The sequence below is a fragment of the Mustela putorius genome, unplaced genomic scaffold (assembly GCF_011764305.1).
Source record: "Mustela putorius furo isolate JIRA1106 unplaced genomic scaffold, ASM1176430v1.1 tig00000487_pilon_pilon_pilon, whole genome shotgun sequence".
In the NCBI taxonomy this organism is placed as follows: Eukaryota; Metazoa; Chordata; class Mammalia; order Carnivora; family Mustelidae; genus Mustela; species Mustela putorius.
Genome location: NW_025421399.1, coordinates 1,939,502 through 1,945,501, shown reverse-complemented (window position 1 = coordinate 1,945,501; position 6,000 = coordinate 1,939,502). Strand labels below are relative to the sequence as shown.

At 50.1% G+C, this 6,000-nt stretch overlaps 1 non-coding gene across 1 annotated transcript; it reads left to right on the top strand.

The window, feature by feature from the left end:
- The first annotated feature begins 4,793 nt into the window (after positions 1 to 4,793).
- Positions 4,794 to 4,984, top strand: LOC123392300. Its single transcript, XR_006607029.1, has one exon. It is a non-coding gene; the product is annotated as a U2 spliceosomal RNA (small nuclear RNA).
- The last annotated feature ends 1,016 nt before the right edge of the window (positions 4,985 to 6,000 follow it).

Here is a 6,000-nt window from a genome sequence, read left to right as displayed (position 1 = left end):
GGCGCCTGGCTGGCTCAGTCAGTAGAGCATGCAACTTTGGATCTGAGTTGGAGGATATAGAGGTTACTTAAGCACAAGATCTTTCAAAACAAAACAAAACAAAAAGATCCTCTAAAAAAAAGGGGTGGATGCCTGGGTGCCTTTTCCTCGGATGGAGCTCTGCTTCCAGCTCTCTGCTCTGCAGGAATCTGCTGCTTCCTCCCCTACACCCCCTTCTTGTGTTCCCTCTCTTGATGTGTCAAATAACTTTTTTGCATCCGAGAGACCATCAGGGAGCCAACACCGCTGTAATCACACAAGGGTTTATTTGACAAGCTTAAGCTTGGGCCCAAGTATACTCAACACAGCCGAGTAGGGACTTGGACCCTGAACCAGATTACAGTTAGAGTTTTTAAAGGCAGAGTAGGAGTGAACTTGGCGGTGGGTGAGGACAAAGGGGAAGATGTTAGTCTCTAAGGCATTTTGAAAGCAAGGTCTCCAGGACCTTGAGGGGCTAGCTCTTGTTGGGAGAAAGGTTATTTATTACTAGTAGTAAAAATCTTCTTGTGAGACCCTTTAGATGTATATCAGCGGACCCTACACTTGGGAATTATCTCGACACTATCTTGGAGGTTTAGAGATAGTTTCCTAAAGGAATTGTTAAAGTAGACTTACAGGATCCTGGTCAGACCTGTCGGGGTAGGGCGTCGGTCAGGCTAGGATTGTCCTTGGCAAAACCTCGAGGTGAGGGTGGTTGAGTCCCTGGGGGAGAGCCACTCTGTCTGCTTCAAGGGCTTGTCAGTAGGTGAGGAATTTTAATGATTTTCTTCTCCCCCTGTGTCCCACTTCAAAAATCTTAAAAAAAAAAAAGATCCAGAAGCAGATCCAAATATATATGAGGACTTTCTTATATGATACAGGTGGCATCTGAAACCGATACTAGATGGGCCGTTATATGATGCTGGGACAAGTGGGTAGCCATCCAGAAGAAATAGTCAGATTTATACCAGGACTCACTAGGGGGCGCCTGGGTGGTTCAGTGGGTTAAGCTTCTGCCTTTGGCTCAGGTCATGATCTCAGGGTCCTGGGATGGAGGCCCCAACATCGAGCTCTCTGCTCAGCAGGGAGTCTGCTTCCCTCTCTCTCTCTGCCTGCCGCTCTCCCTACTTGGGATCTCTGTCAAATAAAATCTTAGGGAAAAAAATACTACTCACACACTAGGATACATACAAAGCATGCTAGAGATGGAAATGCAAAAAGGTAACTCAAAGGACAGTGGGCAAAGACTATGAAGAGAAAATGATAGTGGATCTTAAGCACGAGGACACATGACCATCCTTGCTCCTAAAGATACCACTGGCTACTCTGTTACGCAAGAGTCTGATAGCAAGACAGTTGGGCAAGGCTGTGGGAAAAGAGTCTCTGTCCCCAGCTTATCATTCCCACCTCCTCTGAAGCGACAGTCAAGGGAACCGGGGTGAGATTGGAGGATGCTTTGACAGGGCGTGACCGTCCCCTCTCTGGCCTGCACTGTGGAGGCACTTCGGTCTGTGCCCATCGATGCGAGCTGGCTAAAGGAGACCCATATTACCCAAACTCCTAAGAAGCTGGTGCGTGAACTAGAACAGGAAATCATTTTTTTTAACTTTTTTTTATTTATTTGACAGAGAGACATCACAAGTAGGCAGAGAGGCAGGCAGAGACAGAGAGAGGAGGAAGCAGGCTCCCTGCTGAGCAGAGAGCCCGATGCGGGACTCGATCCCAGGACCCTGAGATCATGACCTGAGCCGAAGGCAGCGGCCTAACCCACTGAGCCACCCAGGCGCCCGGAAATCATTTTTTTTAAACTCTGTATTTCTTTTTAAAGATTTTATTTATTTGACAGATCACAAGTGGGCAGAGAGGCCGGCAATGGTGGGGGAAGCAGGCTCCCCGCTGAGCAGAGAGTCTGATGAGGGGCTCCTTCCCAGGACCCTGAGATCATGATCTGAGCCGAGGGAGAGACTTAACCCACTGAGCCACCCAGGCGCCCCGAAAATCATTTTTAGTCATTTATTTTTATTTTAAAAAAGATGGGGCGCCTGGGTGGCTCAGTGGGTTAAAGCCTCTGCCTTCGGCTCAGGTCATGATCCCTGGGTCCTGGGATTGAGCCCCACATCGGGCTGTCGGCTTCATGGGAGGCCTGCTTCCTCCTCTCTCTCTCTCTGCTTCTCTGCCCACTTGTGAACTCTGTCTGTCAAAGAAATAAATCTTAAAAAAAATTTTTTTTAAAGATTTTATTTATTTGTCAGAGAACGAGCACACACGAGCAGGCAGAGTGGCAGGCAGAGGCCTAGAGAGAAGCAGGGTCCCTGCGGAGCAAGGAGCCCAGTACCGGACTGGATCCCAGGACCCTGGGATCATGGCCTGACCGAGGGCAATGGCTTAACCGACTGAGTCACTCAGGTGTCCCAGGAAATCATTTTTTTTAAGGTTTTTTAATTTTTCATTTGACAGAGATCACAAGTAGGCTGAGAGACGGGGTGGGCGGGGGGGTGGGGCAGGCTCCCCACCAAGCAGAGAGTCCAATGTGGGGCTTGATCCAGAACCCTGAGATCATGACCTGAGCCGAAGGCAGAAGCTTTAACTACTGAGACACCCAAGCACCCCACCAGGAAATCATTTTTAAAGATACTTTGTTTCTTCATCTTTAAGTAGGTACTACACCCAAGAGGGGGCCTGAACTCAGACCCTAAGAGCAAGAATCCCGTGGTCCACCCACTGAGCCAACCAGGCGCCACCTAGAAAGGGAAATCACTAATTTCCAATGGGAAATGCACCTTCCCCATGAGGGAATGTGTCATTCTGCAACATAAAACTTCTCCTTCTAAATATCAGAAAGCCCACAAAGCAAATGTAGTGAGCACACGATGGGTTCCTAAGCGTGGAAGCGCTCAGAGCTGTAGTAGAACACACGGAGGGTCCTAAGGACCACAAGGCCCAAGAGCTTTGCTAATCCCTTTCTGTAGGCAGGTATCCCCCCATGATATAATATTGATTCATTCATTTATTCAACTAAGTACGCCGGGTGTCTGGTATATGCCAGGCGCTATTCAAGCACTGGAGATATAAATGGAAACAAAACACACCCAGATCCCCTCTCTAGGGTTTCTGCGCTGTTGAGTTAAAAGACTATTATAAACTCACGTTTAGGTGTCCAGGGATATGCTACTATTGAATAAAAAGAAAGGCAGGGGGGTGCCTGGGTGGCTCAGTGAGTTAAAGCCTCTGCCTTCGGCTCAGGTCATGATCCCAGGGTCCTGGGATCAAGCCCCGCATCGGGTTCTCTGCTCAGCGGGGAGCCTGCTTCCTCCTCTCTCTCTCTGCCTACTTGTGATCTCTGTCTGTCAAATAAATAAATAAAATCTTTAAAAAAAAAAAAAAAAAAGAAAGAAAGAAAGAAAGAAAGGAGGGGAGGTAAGGGAGAACCCAGGGCACTGGGTGGAGGAGGGAAGGTGAAGGTCAGGATTATAGGCCAGGATCATAGTCTCCCTTTGGAGATGAGGAGGCTACAGAGAAGTGACTTGCCCGAGCTAGTTTCCCTGCCTTTGGTTCTCCCGAATACAGTCTACAGCAAAACTGTCTCCTTATCCCCAGTAATGATGTGCAGTAATTTCTCATCTCCCCAGCTCCCCGTTTAGAGATAAGGGACAGAAGGGGGAGGGTGAATCGAGGAGGCCAAGGTATACAGTAGGTCCCACTGGGTATCGGAGCCAACGCTCTCAGGGCCTGCACGGGTCGTGGCTTCCAGCCTGTCTACGGGAAGGACTCCTGTGTCACTCTGGGCAACACTTCCATCTCCTCATGGGCTGGACACACAAGCGTCACGTCTCTTTGGTGCCCTTTCTAGGCCCTGCGCTCTCGGCTTCCCAGGCCCAGCCAGCCTCTTCCACGAAGCCCATGGTCTCGGGCACATTGCTTCACCTGTCTGCTTCAACTGCCCCATGCGTAGGCAAACTTGCCAAGTCTGAGATGAAGAAAGCACTGAGCCCAGGTGTGAGCCCTATCAAGGAACGTTTGTCTTTTATCGTGTCCCTTGCTCCATCTAACTCTAACCCTAACCCAGAACCCGTATTCTCAGCGACTGACACCAAGGTCACCTCATTACTACGTCTGCTTTCCCTAAATCCCATCAAGGAGGTCTGAAGGCGACCACTTCTCCACTGGGGAAACTGAGGCTCAGGAGGTTAGGGAGTGTGCCCAAGGGCTCTGCGGACGGGGCAGGGTGGCCACCATATCAGGGCCCAGTCTCGGGGCCCCGCCTTGTCTCTGGAGCCCTTCCCAGGTGGCCACAGCCCCGCGCTTCTCCGCTGGTTCCCAGCCGCGGGGACCCAGCAATCTCCCAGCAGGGTCCTAAGGTGATGCTCCGACGAGTTTCGCGGAAACTCGGACCACTCTGCCCCAGCCCCCGTCCTCCCCGGGGACATCCCCACTTCTCTGGGTCTTCCCCTCACGCCAGCAAGCGCTTCCCAGCAAACAGCTCCGCTTCCACCGGGGTTCCTCTCCGGCGCGGCCACGCCTCCGTGCGCGGAAGGGGCGGGGCATTCAAATTAGAAATGGCGATCGGCGCGAGCGACAAAGCGACGACAGAAGCACCATTTCTGTGTTCAGGTGTAGAGAATGGACACGTGTGCGGCCGAGCGTCCTGAGCGATGGCCGCCATAGCGCTGTCGGCGAGGGGAGGGAAGCGAGGCGTGGGCCGTGCGCGCCGCGGCTCGCCGTGAGTGCAATATGGATGGCGACTTGGCGGTGACAGCGAGGGACGGGTGCTTGGTATCGCTTCTCGGCCTTTTGGCTAAGATCAAGTGTAGTATCTGTTCTTATCAGTTTAATATCTGATACGTCCTCTATCCGAGGACAATATATTAAATGGATTTTTGGAGCAGGGAGATGGAATAGGAGCTTGCTCCGTCCACTCCACGCATCGACCTGGTATTGCAGTACTTCCAGGGACGGTGCACCCCCTTCGGGGGTAAATGTTCAGGTAACTAATGGCAGATTTAATAGTTTTTCTTCTCCGTTGCATAAAGACTTTATTTTCTCTGAGAAAGGGTTTTCTTACAGGAATTTCTCCTCCTGTTAGTTGTTCGCCTGGGCAACTTAACTCTGTGGCTTTTAAGTAGTTTCTTTTGGTATGTCGACTTTCTTTTCGAAGTATGATGTATAGACAAGAGTTCCGGCAGGCAAGTTATCTGTCCTTGTATAAGTGTCCTTCTTTATCTTTTGCACGAAGCAAAAAGTTTCTTCTGGAGATCCTACTCATTTCTTTTCCTTCTCCCCAGGTCCTGACTGGTTTGAGCTGGTTTGGGATTGGAACACTAAATTAGGTAACACCGGTGGGGGTGTGATGACGTGGTGATGACAATGACGGAGGGTGGGGGGAGGAGTTACAGCTTAAGGTTTGTCCACAGTTCAAGAAATACTTGATGAGGGGCACTTGGGTGGCACAGTCCTTAAGCGTCTGCATTCCACTCAGGTCATAATCCTGGGGCCCTGGGATCAAGCCCTGCATCAGGCTCCTTGCTAGGTGTGAATCTTATCTCCCTCTCCCACTCTACTCACTTGTATTCCATTTCTAGCTATGTGTATGTCTCTCAGATAAATAAATGAAATCTTAAAAAAAGAAAGAAAGAAGGAACGGACATATTTATTGAATGCTTTCTATGTGCCAAGACCCGATGACAGGAGTGACTCCTACCCCCAGACCGACAGGCCTCCAGCCCAAGAAAATTTACAGTCTCCAGTAGAGAAAATGAAGGAAGAAATAGGCGCGGGTCCAGGATGGTTTCCTGACCTGAGATTTCTACAAACCTTGCAATGGATTTCTTCTCATGAGTTGTGCACACTCCTTTGCCACCAGAGGGTTCCCTCAACTGACTGATGCAAGGCATCTGCTTGGACTCTCCTATCCACTGATTTAATGAGATATCCTAGGAGCTGATACCAAACAGTTGAACAGGCAACACAAAATGGACAAAGGAT